The following is a 15,192-nucleotide window of genomic DNA, read 5'->3' on the forward strand; positions in this document are numbered from 1 at the left end:
GCCGAGTCGGGAAATTACGGGTTCATAGGTATTGGTGGGGAGCGGGTAAAGTCCATTTCACGAACGGCCATCCATTTACCGAAAAAAAAACCGTGAGCACGTGTTTGGCCGGAAGTAGGATGTCGACGCGGGGCAAATAACAATAATTGGGGAAATAAGCGTGGCGAGCCGAAGGGACCCAACTGGAGTTGCCGTCGCTGTTATCTCGGGGCATCGCCATGAGTACCATGACGTACTACCCGGAAGTGTGTCGTTCTCAACCAATTTGGGGAGCTAGGCTGGGTGACGTAGAGATTTGTGTGAATGGGGCGGGAGTTTAGAAGTAAGAGATCGGGGGGCGACAACTAAAATAACGTCACGTTTGGGGGAGGTGTTACCGGGGAAGACGAGGGTTGCGAGAGATTCAGTTAGGGCCTTAATTAGTGTAAATTTGAGTTTTTTTATTCATTCTTATGTCATGTTATATAAAATTTAACGATTAGAAAAGATTATGGTGTGCCATCGTTTGTGAATGAGTTTTGGAGGTTTTACTCATCCCATTTACAGTGGTTGTTATTATTTTCATGTTTTAGTCTCTCGTTGTCCTGTTGTTCATTTATTTGTTGTATTTGTTGTGTTTTGTTCAATCTCATGGCTAGTGTTCATAAATTGTGTTGTTATGTATTTGTTTGTCTGTTTTACATCAAACACCGCTGTAAATGAAAACGAGAACGTATTTATTCGCATATTTGCAAATTAAATGCAGGCGTCCTTCCACCGATTGTATTTTTATTTTGAAATTTGTCCACCCTACAGGTCCGCCATTTGCATCTCGAGCCAGTTTTCCGCCATTTTGTATAAAACACACAACGTAGGGGTTTCCTAGGGTTTTTTCCGTTTCTATGACGATCACGACTTGGCCATTTGTTCATCTTCGCGGGTTTTATTTGATTTTTCAACTATTTGAATTTGCGCGGAACTGGCGATACCTGGTTTACATTACAAACATGAAAATAAAAAAGTACTGTGTGTCCAATTGTAATAATAAGGATACTCAACGTCGCCTCGTCCATAATGTTTTAACTCGTACTGTTACAAGCGTCGTTCATCCTGATAAGTCGTGCCAATCGATGTGAAATGGCCAGCAAAGGCACTTGAATCGCGAATGAATGGAAACTGTAATACTTAGGGAGGGTTCAAAACTCGAATAAATGTCAACCGTCAATCCGTCATTGATTGTCAAAATAATGTATATAGTACAGTTGGCTGCAAAAAAAAACGGGAATTGTCAGAATAAAATTGACACATTTTTACAATTTTTCCATAGTGTGAAACCTTCCTACGAAAGATAGAAGAATTAACGTCAAATTCAATGACATTTTTAAAAATTATTTGTTTGGTATTGTCACCAGGTAGACAATTAATTAACAAATGGGCAAAACCAAATTTACATTAGGAAAATTTTCGTTTCCCGTTTTTTTTGCAACCACCTATACAATTAGGCTTTACATTACGACTTTACATTATGACTGACATGCGACTGACGGGGACAGAAAATAAATTTCAAAATTTGACGTTTGAATGTCACGTTGACAATAAATAGTGATTTAGATCGCAATTTTTTGAAGTGACAGAAAAATGATGCCCGAAATTGTACAATAAGAACTTCAATCACAATCAGTGCAAATCATTTTGTGATATCAATTTGCATTTAAATTTTGACAGTTCGAATAAATTTTTCCCACGACTTGCTGTACTGTAAACCGGCCTGGTCATTCCATAAAAAATGCATTATGAAAATGTTTCCGAGAAAGAGCCAACTTCCGCCGATGAGGGCGCCACAAAATGGGCTAGGCGTTTCCAAAGAATAAAAATGCGGAAAAATAGGTTTAGATATGATTTTAGAGTAAAATAAATTGATATTTTCTTTCTGATACAATTGTATTTTTGATTTTAAATTCGAATGTCATTTGAACGAGAAAAATTCTGGGTGACAAAAACTTAAGATGAATAATATCCCCAAAAAGCGCCCGTATACTAGCGCTCTGTGGGGATCACTCAAACTACATCTTTGAACAGGCCGATTAAAATACAGTAGGTTGTGATTTTTCCTTCTGTGACATAGTTCTCTGTTCTGTAATTTCTGTAATACTATTACAGTTTCCTATAAAGCATAGACAACACAGTAAACCTATAGAACGCAAACTCCTATGCATTTTCCCTGTTTTTTTGGAAACGCACCCACCACAAGCCGCCAGGGGACGCTGCGGTTTTATAAAAATCAAAGCCAGTAGATACATATAAAGTACCGACACGGGTGACATTTAGTGACACTGACAGCACCAGTAGCGATGGGTCCGTCAACAGATGTCGCTATTTAAGATATTTTTAAAATTTGCCTTTGATTTTCACGGAGTGTTTTAATGTCTTTTTGTTGCAAAACGGAACCATGATTGAAAAAGATAGATTCACATATTAAAAAAATACATATGTTGGAATCGCATTCCATCTCAGCACCTTTTTGTCAGATCTCCCTTCAAACTGATCAGGTGTAAAATGTTTCTAAAAATAGGCGAAATGTATTAAACTATGTATGTACGAAATTTAAAGATATGAATGCTCTTGTATGAAAATACTAACTTCGCAAAGTCGAACGTTTTCGGATAATTTTCTTCGTCCAATATTTAGAATCCAAGCCTTATATCGGCTTTTATTCGATATAGGCAAACGGTAAAAGCTTACTCCAGAAAAGTTTCGGCAATTAAGGGCACAACAAGACGGCATTATTGCTGAATAATTTTCAAATGGACTTTTTAAATTTCGATCGTAGCGCCTCGAGCGGAATTCTAATCGTTAGTGGTGCTGTCATCCGAAGCTGTCACCCGTGTCGGTACTTTATATGTATCTACTGGCTTTGATAAAAATAAAAATCGCGGAAACTTATGCCAAAATTTAAAAAAATTATATTTTGACATGTCAAGTCATAAGGGTCATAAGTAATAAGTTTACTATTGTGAGACTTTGCACCGTGCAAAGGTATTATAAACCATGTAGAACTCGCCATAGATTTCCAAATCCAATTAAATATCCTGGGCGTTTTATGGAATGTATTAAAAAGACTGGTAACAAGCAGTCATCATCTTTGGAGCCTATGAAAGTGTTGGTATAACAGCTTAACAGCTACACTGTGTGTGGACTTCATTTTACCAGCAAAGACTTCGGCACGAACGAATGTGGCCGTACCCTCGATACAACTTCCCTCCTTTTCCAGTCCAGATTTACTTTCAGTAATTGTAAAAAAATATTGATAATTATATTTTAACTGAAAACTACTTTTTATAGAATTTTCATCCGATCTACTGATCTACGACGTTTATACTGAAGACACTATAATTGTGTAACTCCTGTTTTATGTAGTAATGAAGTTGAAGATATAAATTCTTATGATGTGAAAGTTTCAAAAAGAAAATAAGAAAAACTCAGCATATTCAACATTTTAAAAAGGCAAAATGTCGATCCAAAATTCGGACTGTAATGAACCGAAAACGTATAAAACTTCTTGCACAATTCGATGAAAATAAACAGCAAAATTTTCTGAGGATGCAAGAAATACCAAACCAAAATTTATAAAAATACAACGGAAATGTATCGAAAAAGATTAAAAATGCAAACTTCAAAATAAATGTAGTCTTTTAGTTTCATAAATAATTTACTTTAAATTAAAATAAATAAAAAAGCCAGGATATCCAGCTGGCTGTGTCTTATTTTGCACCTACCACAAGCCAGTAGATGGCGTCGGGGCACAAAAAACTATGGGAGTTTGCGTTCTATAGGTTTATTGTGTTGTCTATGCTATAAAGCGCGAGGTGGTGACATCTACCGATATTTTGTCTGTTTCACGACAAATGCAACTGATAAAGGTTCCGACAAGAGTTATCCTTGTCGCACAATAAACTCAATCTGGGGATAAACAAAACAGAGTCACGTTTGAAAATTTTGAAGTGTCACTAAAGACTGTTGTCATTTTGCCAAACTAAATTCCCTGAAACTGATGTCTTCCTCGTCGCACTTACGACATTTGCATTTATTATCTTTGTTCCACAATAAACTCACGCCAGGAATGTAATGGCGCTACCTTAACACGTAGTGTGTTGATATAGTGACCTTAATTCAAATTTCAGCGACGCGCGATTACAGCGACGTGCCGAACTAAATGTATAATAAGTTGCATATTCTTCAACTACTGCAATTAAATGTATAATTAGTTGCATACGGAGATATTGGGGCGTATTCTGTAACTGCTCCGCTAAATTTTAAAGGCAGTTAAATTAAGTTGTAATAGCAATGACCAACGACCAATCAGGGCTTGAAATTTTAAATTTTAAAGGACGCTAGAATTTTAACGCCCCTTTAAAAATGACAGAATAGCTCCCATTAGGGCGTATTCTGTAAGCGATGCGTTAATTTTTAGCGGGTGTTAAATTTTGACGGAATGTTAAAGTGTAATTCCCCAGTATCGAATTACACAAATTTGATTTTTGAAATAAATAAAATTTCCTGCTGTCAACGTAAGCAGCCGATTTATCATCGACTAAATACGGTTATTTAGTTCGGCCTATTCGGGGTCATGTTAGGGTTGTGCTAGCATCGCCCACGGCTCTTAGGTTTTATACGGACTTTAACAGTCTTAATTCGTTATTGATGTGTGGTCCGATCCACAGATCTGATCTGGTATAAGCACGAGCTGCTGTATTACAGAGTCATTATAAATAATTGTCCCATCGCAGTAGGCGTTGGTGACGTAGTTGAATGTGCCGCAAGTATAGTATATAGTATCAGAGAGTATAGGATAGATGACAAGCAACCTATAAAAGCCAATGTTAAATTATAGTATACGAGTCTCAGCGCCTCTAGTGTGTGAGGTTCTTAAAAATAATGAATAAACTGTTCCTCCCGCTCCCCGTTCCCCTACTTCCCTTTTCAACGCCAACTGCAATGGGACAATCATTTATTATGACCCTGACAACCCGCCTGTTCAAAAGCGTAGTTTGACTTCTTTGAGAGCGCTACTGTAAGGGCGCTTTTTGGGGATATTATTCAACTAAAGTTTTTCTCAGCGAGAATTTTTCTTGTTCAGGTGACATTTTTAATTTGAAGTCAAAAAATTCCTTGTTTTTTGATGCTTTTTGAAACTTAAGATGAATAATATCCCTAAAAAGCGCCCGTACACTAGCGCTCTGCTGGGATCGCTCAAACTACACTTTTGAACAGGCCGGTTATAATACAGCAGGTCGTGATTTAAATTTTTTATTTCAAAGGTATTATCAATATCTAAGAAACCGTAGCTTTAGATGGAGAAATAATGCAGCAAATTTTGCGTTGTCTCTACGCTCTACAGTTCGAAGCGACGGGGTCGAATGCAAAACACCTCAAATACAAATAGTCAAATTAAAACGTGCACAGTTACATTCTTCTGTAATAAATCAATTCAAAGTACGAAATGAAAGTGTACAAATACATTTTTTTTTGTGAGCAACCGTACGTGAAATGAGTACTTCGCGTGCCCAGAGCAGGCCGCGAAATTGACGATGGCCGTAAAAGTAAAAGTCATTTTAATATTTATAATTTATTATCACAATTACAACATATCTATCTCCATATCTGCGGTGTAATCTACAAAATCTGGATTGGTTGCAGTTAAAGTTTGATTTATGCCAGTTTTTGTGTCAAGAGCGGCCACTATTAACACAGAGTTTTCATCCGGTTTGAAATTCCCGCCAATTTGTTTTATTTATGTCGTTTCTATAGCAACATAGCGATATTTTTATTGACAGTGAAGGAAATTTTACTTGTTCATTTTATAATTACAAATTTTCGGTTGCACTCAAAATGTTGTGTACACCTTGGCTACGAAATCCTTTGACGATCTCGAGACTGTTTGCCTCGGCCGCTAGCGACCTCGGCGACAATTTTTCTCTCGGTTCGCAGCCTTAACTATACATACAAAGTGTCCCAGAACTCGCGCCCCAGAGAAAAAAGGAGAAATCTTCATAAAAGGACAAATGAAAAATTTTTCTATGTTGAACGGTATTCAAGAAAAGAACAGTTTGATTCGACCAATCAAAGCATTTTAAGCCATCCAGGTCTATTTCCCGTAATTGTTGCTAGGTTGCATATTTTATTACGTTTTCAATAAACTGACCGGCTATAAAACTTTTGAAAAACGTCAGTGTCAAAATTTCATTCAAATCACTTCAAAACGCTTTAGTACCTCCGTCGTGGTCAACCGTGCTCTTTCATCATGTATTCTGCAGCGGATTATGTGAAAATGTTGATAATTTACGGAGAATGTGGAAATTAAGTAAATCCGCATGCTCTATTTTCAAGAGCATTTCAGCAACGATTTTATATAAATTTGTGGGTTGGTCTATTAGGGAATCGTGTAGTATGTCTTCAATAGAAATTAGTTTACATGTTAGCTAACTTCCCTCTTTAGGTAGGATCTTTTGAATTTCCTGCACGGTAAGCCCGAGACATTCACCCAGAACTTTGAATGGAGAATTTTTGAACGCAGAACTTTCCAATTTGCTTGGAGACATTCCACATCTTTTTTGTGCTATCGGAGTTTCAACACGACGGCGCATTATCACACTTCAGTCGACAAGTTCCAGAAATTTTGGATCAACAGTATCTTCATCGATTGATAAGTTGTGGTGGTCCACGACACTGGCCTGTGCGGTCCTATTGCCTTATTGCTACAGGAGAACAATTCAGGAATTGCGTTCAGGAAGCTTTTGCCACAATTACTCCTGAAATGGTTACGAATTCTAAACTGAATCTTTTGCGACTGGCACGGTTATGCTTGCAAATGAATGGTGGCCACTTTGAGCACTTCCTCTGATTGTATTTATTTTTCGTTTCATAATCCCTTTTGGCTTGTGTTATACCTTTTTTTCCTGTTTTGTACGATAAGCTCACGTGCATTAGAATAAACAAGGTTGTTTTCAGAACCGCCATTTGTTATTTTATTAAAAAAAAAATAAAAATACATAGATTCATGTGATCGATGGCGAATGTGACATCTTGAATGACATCTGCCTTAACCTAACATGTTGATGTTGACACTTTAGCGGACATGTCATTCTGACATTATTTAATTTTATATTTTTTCTAATTTTGACATATAAAGTGACACTTTTCAAAATTAATTGACGTTGGGAAACGTCACACTTTTCGTAACTGGTTACGAAAAGTAAAATCTTTCCTAACTGGTTAGGAAATAGTATATTTCAAACCAAGGTAAGAAAGTGGTTTCTTGCAGACCACAGGCAAAGATTATAAACCGAGTCGTAGACGAGGTTTGTAAGTGCCTAAGGTCTGCAAGGACACTTTCTTAACAAGGTTTGAATACAATTTTTTTCCCTACCGGCACAACTTTGTTGAAAAAAGTCAAAAAAGATGGTTATATTCGTGATTAAAACGAAAATTTTGAGAATTGAATAGTAGGCTGTGTTATTTGTTTAATTAACTTGTCATCGCATTTGAAGATTTGAGGTTTGTTCGAAAATTTGATATAAACAGGGTAAAGTAATCTACCTACCTAGCTTATCTGTTTATTTTCCAGATTATATGATTGACCTACCAACTTACTTCATTGAATTGGCTTTCATTTATCAATAACTTATTTCACTTTTGACACTTTTGACATTTGTATTTTGGTACAGTTTTACTATAAACATTTTATGATTAACTTTCTTACCTTAGCGAGAAAGTTGAATTTTCTCACCTCAAATGAGGTATCCACAGCCTACATTTCTAACCGGTAGGGAGAAAATTTATTGTATCATCAATTTGACCCTGTCATATTTTTTGTTTTTAAGCAAAATAACCGTGCCTACTTACCTACTTGATATTTTAACACAATAATAATTTATTATTAATGAAATTCATTACTTCGTTTAACGTTTGAAGAAACTTTTTTTTGTCAAAATTAGAAAAAATCTTGTATGTAACACTTTAGGAAATGCAATTCGCTGCGCTCGTCCCGCAAATATTCCACTCGTAACACAAAATAACGCATTTCCTAACTGGTTACATAAATAGCTATTTTATATTAAAAAAATCAAAAATTATTTATTAAAATAGATTTTGGTTAGTAAAATATTGGTGAGGCACTGCCTCATCTGCCTACCCAGAGAAGCCGCCCTTGATTAAATTCTACTAAAACTTGTTCTGTTAAAAATTACTTTTGAAAATGATTTTCGAAATACGAGTCATGTGTGGTGCTTCAAACCGGCATTTTTAATTGTATTTTAACTTTTGCTTTATTTTTTTAAGTAAATTTTTTAGAATACTATAATGGAATAAAAAAAAAATGTAAATCTACTTAAGCTTGAACACTAGTAGTGTAGTGTGAGGCGTTCTTCTGTTTATGAGATGGAAGTAGTGATAACTGTAATCATTTGCAGACATGTGAAGAGAACAGTTTCAGATAAGAGATTAAGTTATAAGTTATATCTAATAAAAATTACTTTGTAGATTATTATCTTTAGAAGTACTTCAGGCCAGTCTCGTCATTACATTAATGGAATATTGGCAATCAATTATTTTTTTATGTACTCAATGGAAAACAGTCATTTTAAAGGTAGAAATCAATAAAGTAAAGTACCATTTTAATCGTTAGCAACACTTTACTCATTAGCAACGCAGTCACACATGTTTTTTTCCAACTGAAAAACATCTCGTAACATTTGATAAACGGTCTGATTTTGAAAGTTGTGCAGATATTTTAACCTTTGCCTTATTTATACAAAAGTTAATGGTTTATAAGGGATCAAAGGATTCACTTTGTTTGTGACCTTTAGGAACCGTAACCCCACTTTCGATTTTTGTCATTTTGACATGCATATTGTTATTCTGACAATCAATTTAAACTGTTTAAAGCTCAGATATTCCAAAAATCCGACATGAATGAACAAAATTAGAGCAGTCGTACATGGATAACCTGAGGTAAACCTTCTGTGTAGTGAAAAATGACAAAATAATTTCGAGTTTTGAAATTTACCACTCAAAAAATACCAATCATAATCAAGATTAAAGTTACATACAGGGTTATTCACGAGTGATAATGGGCCTTACAAACATTTAAACGCAACCAGTTATACACTTTCATCGCCTTCGTGGATCATCTATATTTATTTAAAAAAATGAAACAATTGGTTTTATTTATTTTTTTTTAATTTGACATGAAGTTAACATCTAAATTAATGTAAATTTTTTAGGTTATTCCTATTTAAACACAAATACATGATAGATGTCACGTAACGACAACTGGAAATTGTCTTAATGAAAGCAGTCTTGGATTCATTAAAAAATAAAAAGATCAATTGGTATCTACTCGTTTGAGAAATATGCTTATTTGGTTGCGTCGCCGTCGGGACGTTGTTAGGCCCATTATTACTCGTGAATACCCCTGTATATTTATCATAAAAAAAATGTAATTAATGTAGGATAGATCAATTAGCCTTAGATATTGAGGTGAGTTATGGGTTTTTCGTGTTTATCACAAAATAATCCACAATAATTATCACAAGAAAAGAAGCCTATAATAAATTGCAGTATGCGTCCAAATTTCAAAGTTCAGAGGAAGTCGTCAGAGAGAAATATAAGTATTTACTACCGTTTCCAATTACTCATATCTCTCTTCAATTAATCCATTATAAATGTGTATCTTCAAAATCAACGACGGATAATAGATTCGTTTATATATTTTTTTGTGCGATTTTACTCTATTTGCTTGTTTACCACGTCTGTTGCCAAGACGGTAAGTTGTGTTTACTCACTGCTAACGATAAACTCGACGGTTAATAATTTTGGTGTTCTAGAACGGTAAGTAAATTTATGCAAAATCAACCAATTATTATAATAATTTTTATGTAGACAGAAGTTGAAGACAAGAAGTTGGCACTTTCTGGAATCTTATATAACTAGTCGGCTCTTCTTGCCGCTGCAATGAAATAACATCAGCGGACTTGCCGCGACATTAGCCTTGTCATGAAGAATTTTTCTTGCAAATTGAATCTAGTTTTTGACACAATCTTCAATGTAGCCTTCACCTGTACTTCAAGACTTCTAATCCTAGCGACCTCTGTATTTCTCAGAAATCAGAGCCGAACGCATCCCACATTCCAAGTTTCTTCTACAACATCTACAGTTAATTTCAAAATTATAGAGTACACCTAATTTTCTACAGTGTAAAATGCACTTACATTTTTTGTCAAAGATCAATGTCAATTTTGACAAACAAAATGCCTAATCTAACCGAATACACGAAAGTGGTCATTCTTTCCAAATTAGAAGAAGGGTGGTCGATCCGGAGGGTAGCCCAATATTATAACATCACGAAGAGCACCGTGTAGAGAGGATAAAACAAACAATATTATGGTGTCCTAAAATATCAGGGACATTTATGTTGTCAAACTTACCTAACCTATATAAAAATATGATGTCCACATTTCAAAAAGGCATCTTTACATCTGGAAAAAACTGTAATAAATCGGCTTCTTGATTTTTGAGGTGTACTCGATAATTTTGAAATTAACTGTACCTCGTTTTCGGAATCAATAAGATCAGTCATTTTACTGCTTCTTTTTTAACACGACTGGCGTCAATATTTTCACAAAAAAACTGCAATGGCGGTAACTGTTTGCAGATTGCCATAGAAACGTAATACAAAAATTGATATTATGATCGTAACATGATATGAAGGGTAATACATATCGCATTGTCTATTCTACCATGCGATCGAAAATAAAAAAAAATGAGAAGGCCGTGATTAATACTCTTAAGTTGGCAACACGTAACAATTTAATTCAAATGTCATCAGATGTCATTACAATAGTAACTGTCATTATTAATTATTGAATATTAAAATTTGCTATTTATATATGTTCATTTTAGAGCAAAATATTTTCATTGTGCAGTGTTACTTCAGAAATTGAGAAATTGAGAAGGGTGAATGGTCCTATTCGACACCTAGAGTTTTTGAGGAATTTCAACAAAAGTTTCCGGATTTTCAAGGCATTTACCAACAACTTGCCTTGATTATTTCGTTTTTCCATACCTGAAGAATAGACTTGGCACAATTCCCGAATTAATGCAAGTAATTACTGATACCTGCAAATTAATTGATGTCCCGACTTTGCTAAGGTCATTTGAAAACATGAAGCGAAGAGTAACATTATGTTTGGAAGCTGAAGGCAGACATTTCGAACATTTACTCTAGTTCATGTAAAGAATACGATTGGAGCTTCTCATACCGATACGTTCCGCTAAGGTTAATTTCTAAATTAGGTTTTGAAGTGCGAACCATGAGATCCTGTTGAGATTTGAATTGTGTTCCCTGAAACTACTCTGTCAAGTCTGAAACAGGGTGGGACGCTATATTTGTTGGTGTCAGCTGGGTCTACCTTTGACGATGGCTTTGGTGCTCTACATCAGGATTACTTCTATTACTCCTATCCCACCTCCACCCGGCGGCACGGCAATTTTGCCGGAGTACATACACTATTACGGATAATACTATCAAGTAATAGTGCAGTGCTTATCAACATAATTACCGGCGTCTCGCCTCCGCATTTTGACTTTTTTGTGTTTTATGTTCTGTGTCAATGTTAAGGAATTTCCTCACGATGTGACATGAGTATAATAATATACCTTTTTGAATTTCAACCACCAATGTGTTCTCTAAGTCCAAAATTTTTAAATTTTTAAAAAGAGATTGGGGTACTATTCCTGTTGCTGAAATTATAAATGGTAAAATCGAATTTTTTTCTAAACACCAAAGATTTCTCATAGCAACGGAGAGTTCTAAATATTTATTAATTTTTGTATTATATGTCTGTGTTATATTGTGTGAATTTGGAACAGCTATATCTAAAAGATATGCTTGCTTTTGTTGTTTATTTAAAATAATAATATCTGGTCTGTTATGCTGAATGTGAATGTCAGTTAAAACTGTCCGATCAAAATATAATTTGTAATTGTCATTTTCTAAACAACTTTCTGGTTTATAAATGTAATGTGGTTGTGTATCCTTTAATAAATTGAATTTAACTGCTAAATTCATGTGTATAATTTTTGCGAATATATCATGACGTTTTTTATATTCGCTTTGAGCCAAAACGGTGCAAGAAGAAATGATGTGTTCAATGGTTTCCCCTTCAGTTCCGCAAATCCTACATTTATCAATGATCGATTGTAAACCGCATATGTGTTTTTTATAATTTCTTGTATTTATAACACGATCTTGTATTGCAAATATAAAACCCTCAGTCTCAGGATGAATATTTGATTTTTTAAGCCATGCATGAGAAGCTTGAATATTAATTTCTGGCTGTTCTAGCTCTTTAAAATATCTCCCATGTAAAGACTTTTGTTTTATATTTGCTATAGTGTCAGGTATATTTGGCTCAACAATATCTGAAATTATATTATCACTTAAATTTAAAGGTGTGTAGCCTTTATCCGCTGAAACCAAAGCATTAAAAAAAGTGTTATCACTAGCTCTATTAAGAAAATAATTTTTTAGTGAAGCAATTTGATTATGTTGTAGAATTTCTAGATTTGAAAAACCCCTGCCACCATTTTCGCGTGGTAAATTAAATCTTTCAATAGCAGATTTGGGGTGATGTTTACAAAATTTTGTAAAGAGAACTCTAGTTTGAATATTTATATTTTGTAAATTAGTTTTGGACCATTTTATAACACCAAAAGAATAGGTCAACAATGGAACAGCATATGTATTAACTGCTTTAATTAAATTATTACCGTTTAATTTTGATTTTAAAATAGATTTAATTCTTAAATAAAATTGTTTTTCTAAATTTTCTTTTATAATTGAATGTTGAATATGATTTGATTGATTAATACCTAAATATTTATAAAATTCTCCTTTATTTAAATTTTTAATTATTTCTCCTTCTTTAGATATATATTCTAAATTTTCGTAATGACCGCGACATATTGATTGCGTTTTACACTTATCAATACCAAAACTCATGCTAATATCATTTGAGAAATTTTCAGTTATTGTTAATAAAGATAAAATGTGATTCTTTTTAGATGCATAAAGTTTTATGTCATCCATATAAAGAAGGTGATTTAATTTTGATAGTGTGGTATTATTATGTCTAATATTAAAACCGTATCCAGTGCTATTTAATAGATTTGTCAAAGGATTAATGGCTAGACAAAACCATAAAGGACTTAAAGAATCTCCTTGATAAATTCCCCGTTTAATTTGAATAGGCTCGGATTTTAATTTAGTATTGTTTATTGATAAATTTAAAGTAGTTCTCCAAAATGTCATTACATGTGATAAAAAGTTAATCAAATCCAAATTAATTTTATAAATTTTAAGAATTTTAATTAACCATGAATGTGGTACTGAATCATAGGCTTTTTTGTAGTCTATGAATGCGGTATAAATATTTCTATTATTTTTTCTAGCTTGTTCCATTATTACCGTATCTATTATAAGTTGTTCTTTGCAACCAAAACACTCCTTAACACAACCTTTTTGTTCTTCATTAAGTATATTTAATTTTTGACAATGGTCGTAAATTATTACTTTAATGCAAGATGTCATAATTTTATAAATTGTAGGCAGACATGTGATTGGCCTATATTTTGATGGATTTTTAGTATCGGAATCTTTTGGTTTCAGATATGTTATACCATGGGCCAAAAACTCTGGAAATGTGTTAGGTTCCCTAATAAATCCGTTAAAGTGATCAAGTAAGCATTTATGAATACAAGTAAATTTTTTTAACCAAAAGTTATGAATTTGGTCACCTCCAGGGGATTTCCAATTATGTGAACTATTAATATTTTTAACTAAAATTTCAAGGCTAATTTGAATATGATGTGGATTATTACTATCTGGTATCTCATTTTCTAAATTAGGAATCCATTCTGCCTGATTATTAAATTGAACTTCATTTGACCATATGTTTGACCAGAATTCTTTAATTTCATTTATATTTGGTATACCATTATTATTTTGAGTTTTATTATCTGCTAAATTTTTGTAAAACAACTTCTCATTATTTCTAAATAGTTTGTTTTCAAATTTCCGTTGTTTATTATTTTTATATCTTTTTAATCGTTTAGAATAAATATTCAATTTTTGTAATAAAGTGTCTTTAATTTCTATTAATGTTTCATTATATTCGTTATATTTTAAACAATGTATTCTGTTTTTATTTAAAATCGATTGAATACAGTTATTTAGATGATTAGAATTTATACCCTTTAAATATTGAGTTATTCTACCTAAATCTCGTCTGATATTGTTAATGCGTTTATTTAGCCTTCGTTCCCATTTTGGTAATTCTTTAGCTTTTATATTATTTGTCTGGTCAATTTCTTTTGAACCATTTAATCTGATAATTGTTAAAGCTCCACTATATATAATACTGTGTAATTTTTTAAAACTTGTCGTGTTATTTACAAATTTAGGTAAAATGAATTGATTTAAAATTTCAATCATTGCAAAGAATTTTTTGGAGCTTTGTTGTTTAGGTAATAGTGGTCTATTAAATGGTTCTATATGTTCAAATTCGTTCAGAGTTCTATTAAATTCATCTTCAATTTGTTCTTTAAAATTTTGATGGTAGTAAAAATTTTGATTAATAACATGTATATCATCAAGTCTAAATTATTTATGTCGTTTTGTATCGTGTTGTTTGGTGTTGAATTATTTTGACAACAGAAAGAGTCATTATGATTTGGTAAACTTTGCGGTTCAACAGAATTTTCAACTAAATTATTAGAAACTTCATTATTGTCAGAATAATTAATTGACAATTCTAACTTTACATCATTTTTGATCTTTTCTAAAATTGCCGAAGGGATATAGTTTTTCTTCATAATGGCTCTCCTCTGGTCAGCTAAATTTTGAATGGTAACAGGAAACTGGGGGTACTTACTTTGGAACGCTTTAAATAAATCAAGCCTGTAAGTACTCACAACATCCTGTAGTTTCGTGATCCGAAAATATTCCCGTATAATGAAAATATTCATTTCCATAGTCCATTTTTTGCGTTTTCTAACTTCTATAGCACCATTGGATTGCAGTGAAGCACTTGCAACAACATTTGGCGCGTTTTTATTAGAGAGCGAATTTATTGACATTTAGACAGTTGTCACGGC

The 15,192-nt window shown here is 33.4% G+C and overlaps 1 long non-coding RNA gene across 1 annotated transcript; it reads right to left on the reverse strand.

Annotated features, from left to right (window-relative positions):
* Positions 1-2,916: 2,916 nt before the first annotated feature.
* Positions 2,917-3,328, reverse strand: LOC138132046 (uncharacterized). The gene is made up of 2 exons (XR_011159967.1): positions 3,187-3,328; positions 2,917-3,128 (listed from the first exon to the last, which is right to left on the reverse strand). It is a non-coding gene; the product is annotated as an uncharacterized lncRNA (long non-coding RNA).
* Between the last annotated feature and the right edge of the window lie 11,864 nt (positions 3,329-15,192).

This window comes from Tenebrio molitor, chromosome 5 (assembly GCF_963966145.1).
Source record: "Tenebrio molitor chromosome 5, icTenMoli1.1, whole genome shotgun sequence".
NCBI classification, from domain to species: Eukaryota; Metazoa; Arthropoda; class Insecta; order Coleoptera; family Tenebrionidae; genus Tenebrio; species Tenebrio molitor.